The following is a 7,805-nucleotide window of genomic DNA, read 5'->3' on the forward strand; positions in this document are numbered from 1 at the left end:
GTCTTGACATTGTGTTCTGTTACTTTCTGTTCTCATATTTGTAAGTTATCTTGTTATTGTGTTTTGATCAGATATCAGTGTCTCAATATCTCTTAGGACATCTGATATCTGCATACCAGAATTTTAGATATAAACCTAATTGTACTATGTTGGATCATATAAGTGTTTGAGATTATTTGAATACCTTTATATTATAATTATTATTCAATTGTTCTCTTACTTCTTTTTGTGTGTTGATGAGCGTGCAAAGTTATTTTAGATGAGTAAATATTATTGACCATAAGTCTATCGATTAAATAGAGCCATTGTTCAACTTAGTCATTAATTGGGAATAAATAATTATAAGTTGTGGTTGTAGAATTAACGAACTTAGAAGCGCCTAGTTTTACTTTGAATTCGCCTATGAAATTAGAGAATTGTCGTTTAAATTAGTGAGATGCACAAAAAGGAGTTATGTACAATGGTCTTGTTAATTTGTCGTATAATTATCGCGTAATTGTTATTCATCTAATAGATATTCATCAACAGATATAATTAAGAAATTCAAAATAAAGATCTAATCGCTTTTCTTTATCAAAATTTTCCTACAAATTTCTTCTCTTTACTATTCCATACCAATCATCTTTGAAAAAACGTCCATTTATTTATTTTAAATCACATTAATATAACCTTGTTTAAATTCCCAATCTATATAAAAACGAATCATTTTATTACATCGACCGAGTTAATACATTCGCTAATAGAGTCAACACTAATATACCAATACAAGAATCAAAACTCTAAGTTGAACACATTCTTTAGGCTCAACTCAATTGGTTGAAGTGAAATTCTCTAATTTAAGGTGAAGACTCAAGATTCAAATCTTAAATAGAAACATTTGTCTTATAAAAATTCATGTAAACAAATGCACAATTCGTGTGAAACAACGTTCACACATAACTGTTTGGCACTAGTTCCTGTAAAACAAAGTAGTTATCCTTGCTCACAGATTAGCATGAAATTAACCAAGATTAACTTATGGCCATTACCTTGTTTTCTTATCCCTAACACTATACACTTCACGAATGACTTATATTTTATTCATATAGCTTTGGTTTCGAAGAACAAAATAATGAAAACCTTTTAGCCTTGTTAAAGCTTCTAAAAATACCATCATTAATCTTATTAACCTCTTCATCAAAATTATTCATTTCAGCCAAAACTTTATAGAACAAATCAACGTTACATGGAAGCCTAATTGGTCCATCATTTTGAAACCCAAATTCCTCTTCTGCTTCATCAAGTAACATCTTGAATAATGGGTGTGCAACAAACTTTGTCTTCACAATAAACCTTTGTCTTTCAGATCCAACATAAACTGAAAAACAACCTTTGGGGATTTTTATCATATTCTTCTTACATTCTCCCTTTATACCACCCATTAATACACTTCAAATCCTGCAACTACATTAATATACAAAGTTAATCAATATAGTTATTCTACGTACTATGAAAAAAAAATAGATATTGATATTTGAAAATGCATGGGAACATGCATGAATGAATAATATATACCTGAAGAATTGGGTTGTGTTGGACTTCATTAAATAAATGGAAGAGAATGTAATGAATTTATACATAAAAAATGAAGGGTACATTGTCTGGTCTTTGTTCTCTCTATGGGTAGTGTCAACGCACAAAAGTCTTAAAATTTGGCATTATCATTTTTGTCTATGCCGCATATGTTGAAAACAAAATAGTCTTCTAATTTGTTTTGTTTTGTTTGTGTTTTTTTAATAATAATATCATATTTGCTTTTAAAAAACAGAATATTGGTTCCACAAAGTCAATGAGACTGGCTTTTGTAATTTCCAAACTGCTTCTAAAAATGTTGATCTATGTGTGAAGATTGAAGAGAAAAGAGTTTAATTTTGACTATGTGTAATGATGGGGATATTGTGGGGTTCTTTGTGGTTTCAGTATGTGTGGAATTTTTAACCATTAATGTGATCGTTATTCAATATTAGTGACCTCTCTCGAAAGAGCTTTTTTTCAAAAAGATTCTTTTTGAGAATGGTTAAAATTGAAATATAGATAGTATATGAAAGTATTGGGAGGCAGAATGAGATTTTTTTTATCTTAGTCTATAATGCAGTCAAACCAACCAACATAGTATAAGGTGTAAAGTGAAAATTAAATTGAAATTTTTATATAAACAAATATCACGAAAAATCATCTTATAATAACCAAAAAAAAAAATCAAAATATATCCATTAAAATAGAATCGAAATTACATGATATTATAACACATTTTTTTGAATCTGTTATAATCAAATCTTTTTAGAATGATTGAAATATTCCTTTGTCTAATCATCTATTTCAGTATTTGTGGTTCTCAATGGGACATATCATATCTATTTATAAGATAACAACCCTAATATTATTCATCATAGATCCTAGAGGTTGGACATACATTTTGTTCAACACAAATAAAAATTAGTGTTTAAAGTTTATTATTATTCATCACATTTGTTAGTCTTAAATATCACAGAATGGATCACATTTACGATGTCAATCTATTTTCAGTAAAATTAAAGCATACAATTGATTGTAGTCTACACAATATTATAACATTTGACAAAACTAATTTTATGTTTTTTCAAAGAAAACATTTTGAAATTGAGTCTCAAATTAATAACACTTTTTTATTTATTTTGTCGGCCACAAAACTAATGATCACAAGATGAAAAACTTAATTAAGACCTCATCTAACAAGAACTAAATATTATTGAATCACGGCGGTAGTTATATCCTTAATGATACAACACTTTCGAAGGTTACAAACACCATCAACTTCATCGACTAGTCATTTGTGTAGAGTGTAGTAAAGAAATGACATGTCCTCGTGATCCAACATACATACTTTCATTTTCTTTGTCGGTCATCAATTTCTCTCAAATGTCACAAAGTCATAGGAATTACATGGTAAGATACCATGAAGTCTGAATCTATGTATCCATTGATTTCCAAGTTGTCCATTCTTCTATAGGTCAGAATATACTCTTCTTGGGAGCCATCTACTGATCATTCCTAAGACTTGATTGGTATTTACCGAGATAGGGGTGTTAGTGGTTCGAAAAATCCGAACCAAACCAGAATCTAAACCAAAATATTGTGATTGGGTTGAACATTTTTTCAATTTGGATAAAAACCAAATCAAACCAATGAAACATGAGGTTAATTGGTTTAGGCAACAAGTTTTCAATATTCTACCTGCAAGCTTGTCTATCCGAACAAACCATGATTTATTTGCATAACGGATATCATCATTATCATGGAAACTAGTATCAAAAATTCAACTTCAAGAAAAAACATGAAGCGTCATTTGTGTTGTTACAACCTATATGGAAAAACAAAAAACTAGAGATTTCACATTTAAAAAAATCTAATTCTAATTATCCTATTGTCTTTAGTAGTACATATATTCTAACAAATGACTATTAAACCTTTAATAACATGAACTTCACATGATTTACAATCTTGCATATTAAACCTCTCTAAGAATCTATTAATGTAATTATTTTGAGATAACCCTAGTGTGTTATGAGATTTATTTTTGTGAATCTAAATTCCAAACACAAATGAAGTCTCGCCAAGATTCTTCATGTCAAAAAGTCTTGTTAATGTTTAGTTTATCTCACAAGGAATATCAAAGCCGTTAAAATCCAACAATATGGCATCAACATATAATACAAGGAAGATATATATGCTCTCACCGACCTTGAGGGCTATGCAGTTATATACTTTATTCTCTTCGAATCCTAAAAACGTTACCACTTTTTCAAATTTAAGATACCATTGTCTAGAAACTTGTTTCAGACCATAAATTGATCTCTCAATCTTACAAACCAAATTCTCATCATTATGAATGTGAAAACCTTGGAGTTGTTGAATATATACTTCCTCATTCAAATCACCATTTAGAAACGATGTATACACATCCATTAGATAAAACTCCAAATCATAAAGTTACAAGCGCCATAATGATCCTAAAAGAATCCTCTGTAGACACTGGCGAAAAGGTTTTATTGAAGCCAATACCTTCTTTCTATGTGAAACTTTTTGCCACTAGTCTAGTCTTAAATCTTTAAATGTTAATATCATCATATTTATTTGTCTTAAAAACCCGTTTACAACCAATTACCCTATAATTTCTAAGTAACTCAACAAGCTCCCGAACATCATTTACTGATATAGACTGCATTTCTTCATTCATAACATGAATTCACTTCTCGGATTAAGGGAAACTCACTACTTACTGATATCCCTTTGAATCATTAATGACTTCTATATCAAATGCACCCCACTACTATATACCACAAATCCATCCTCGATAGTAAACCTTCTCAAAGGAACAACTTTAGATCGCTTAATTGGTTGTGGTACTTCATTTATAACAGGAGCACAAATCTTAATGTCATTCTGATAAGTATCTATATTACCAACCTGGATATTTGTTTCAGTTGAATCAAGGGTAGAGATAAAATAACAGTTAATGAAAGTGATATGTTAGTTTCATTTGATGGAACAATGGGATTTTCCATATCAAGCTCTATTTTTTTTGCATTTATAGACTTCATAAATCATGCACCTCCTTTATAATAGAAAATCAGTACCCTTTAGCATATTTTGGATATCCAAGGAAAAGGTAACAACTTGTCTTGGGATCCAACTTTTTTTTGCAAAGGATTATAAATATTTACTTCTGCTGAGCAACCTCACACTCGAAGATGGTTAAGGTTGGATTTTCTACCTATTCAAAGTTCAAAAGTAGTTTTGAGATAGATATACTAACGACGGTTTAGAATGTAAATGGTTGTTTTAAGGCTTAACCCCACAAGTATTTTGAAAGTTACACTCACTCATCATGCTTCTCACATATCCATAAGTTTCCTGTTACGCATCTCGCCTACACCATTTTATTCAAGAGTTGCATGTATGGTGTATTGCAGAACAATTCCCCAATCTTGCAAGTATATGGTGAATGGTCCGTATGCTATTTTGTGACACCATACTTCAATTTTTATTTTATTTTATTATGATTTTTAGTATTTATTATTGTTCCTATTATTTTTGTTAAAATTTTAAAATAATACTGATCATTGTTATTGGGAATATTATTACAGGTGATTGAAATTACAAAACTATAAATAAAAGCTGAAATTTTGTTATTATTATTATTATTATTATTATTAATAAGATCTGAATTTTATTGTATAATTATTATTTGATTATTATTATTATTATTATTATTATTATTATTATTATTATTATAAATAAGAAATTAAATGGATTAATATGATGAGGAAAGTTAAGGGGCAAAGTGAATAAAGGAATTAAATGAGATTTATTGGATAGCTAACACAGTTATTGAGGAAAGAGAAAAGAGGAAGAGATGTGAGAAAAACTTAGAGAAAATAAAAAAGTCATGTACCTTTCAAAATTTTGTTGAGATAACCCTTATTCTCTACAAATCCAAAAGAAAATCCCAAAATCCCAAAGATTCTCGTAAGGAGCGTTGTTATTGCGGACTAGGATTATTGCGGAAAATAAAACTCTATAGTAAAAATGTAAGGAGGAAATTGTTATATAATGAGTATTTTAGCATTTAGGGTAGTGGGATTTACCTTGAACCTCAACTTCAACCTAATCCTTGTGAAAATTTCTATAAGAGGTGATTTGTCTTGAACCCTAGATTTGGGTTTGCTTCTTGAATGATATATCCTTAGGGTGTTTTGTAAATTGGTATGTTTGTTCATTATTATGTGTTTAATTTTTGAATTCATGTTTACCTTGATGAAGATGTGTTAATATGGATCAATTTTGTGTTCAAGTTATGTATAAATGATGTCGCGATGTGTTATGTTATGTAATTTTGTGCTTGAACTGTTTTTATGAGTTTTTGGTTTAGTAAACATATTAGGGAAGAGTTTGGATTGAAGAAAAGGAATAAGAAAAACACGGAAATCCTGGAACCATTACGGGTTAGAATGGCCATTACGACCAAACTGAAATGTTCTCGGATATTTGAATTGGTTCAGCTTGTAATTGTCATATCTTAAGTTAGAAAACTTTGATTGAGGCATGGTCAGTTGCTTAAGAAATATAATGAGGATAGCTATTACCAAATGAATCATTTGCGACCATTAGGTATCACCCTAGTTAGTGGTACTTATAGTTATTAAGGTAAATTTTAGAACATGAGTCCAACGGTAAGCAAAGCTAATGTGAAGCCCTAATATGGAAATCAATGCGAATAAGACAATAAAGATTTGCTAAAAATATTACAAAATCCTAATGTGGCTATGTAAATTTGTTAAATTATGGTGAAGATCTAATGTTGCAGTAAACGTAAGTGTGTTTCAAAAGAGGAAGGATGTTTGGGAGGAATTCACGTAAGTTTGATCATGCATCATACTAGATTGGGAGTAGGTTTGCATCTAGAGAGTGTTGTTCTATGGATGTAACTCACATGTAATCCTAGACTAATGATTATAGAGAGTGTATTGTAGTATTATTCGACCATAAGCGCGTGGATGTATCGGTTTAGTATAAAAGATGTTGAATCCCACAGAGACTAACTGACAAGTACCATTATCTGTTATTACTTTGTTTATCTAAGGCGGTGTGATTGGGTTTGTTAAATTATGATGAAGATCTAAAGGTTTTTAATAATTATACACATTAAATTGTATTTCATAATTATAATAAGCAAATGTTTTCTTTTAGAAAAGAGATTAAGTTAAAGGTAACGCCGTTTTCACGTGACCGGTACCGGATTTTGACTTTGTAATCTAAGTGCCCACTTTCGTGTGTACATGTTAGAGTTCACAATCCCATTTGAAAAATAATCAATTATTATCTTCACATTTTTTTATCAAAGGTTCTAAATATTTTTTTATATTAAGTTTTTTTTATATTAAATTTTTTTAAGAAAGAAATCTATAATACTATATATTTTATAGTAAGAATAAAAAATGATTTTTCTTTTAAAGAGATAAACATATTTGACAATACTATTTATTAATTCTTAATTAACATTATTCTCCTCCACTAATAAACTTTTTTTTCTAGTTTCTCTCTAGGAGAAGAACTCATTTTCCTCGTTCATAAACCATAACCTCATCCCCCTTCTTTCTGGTACTCTTTGTCCTTTGTCTAACAATAACCACATAAACTCTATGATTCCCTTCCTCCCTTGGATCTTTCTTTTATCTGTTTATTTTATCAAAGCAATTTGAATTATAAAAATTTGGTCTTCCATGGCAAACCTTATTATACCAAATAATCAATACATCACTTTCAAATGAGGACTTTAACTTCAGCAATAATCACCAATGACGACTCCTGCTTATTTTAACAAACCTTCTTCTCTGAATCAAGCTAAGGGAAAGGGACAATTGATTCACCCTGTGGAGGTTAACTAGATATAAGAGGTTGTGTTACCCTAGCAATCAAGACGGTGACACAATTCTTTCTGAAATTATGTTCCTTATGAGACAGATGTCAAACCCAATGCTTCGACAGTCGGTTCGACAAGATACACCAGAACCAATACAATAATAAGTACTAGATGATAGAGAAGAAAAGCAATAAATAACACAATCATTTGTTTACCCAGTTCAGAGAAACTACACCTACGTCTGGGGGGCTAAGTCCACAATCCAAGAAAGGAAATTCACTATTAGTAGCTTAGTAAAATTAGACTTACAAGCAACAAAAAACCCTATGTTGTTCAATCCCTCTTCCCAACACTACCCAATGAC

General features: G+C 30.0%; 1 long non-coding RNA gene across 1 annotated transcript; it reads right to left on the reverse strand.

Moving 5' to 3' along the window:
- Nucleotides 1–855: 855 nt before the first annotated feature.
- LOC127085674 (uncharacterized) lies at nt 856–1,584 on the reverse strand. Its single transcript, XR_007789250.1, has 2 exons — nt 1,555–1,584; nt 856–1,443 (listed from the first exon to the last, which is right to left on the reverse strand). It is a non-coding gene; the product is annotated as an uncharacterized LOC127085674 (long non-coding RNA).
- Nucleotides 1,585–7,805: the final 6,221 nt, after the last annotated feature.

The sequence above is a fragment of the Lathyrus oleraceus genome, chromosome 5 (assembly GCF_024323335.1).
Source record: "Lathyrus oleraceus cultivar Zhongwan6 chromosome 5, CAAS_Psat_ZW6_1.0, whole genome shotgun sequence".
NCBI lineage: Eukaryota > Viridiplantae > Streptophyta > Magnoliopsida > Fabales > Fabaceae > Lathyrus > Lathyrus oleraceus.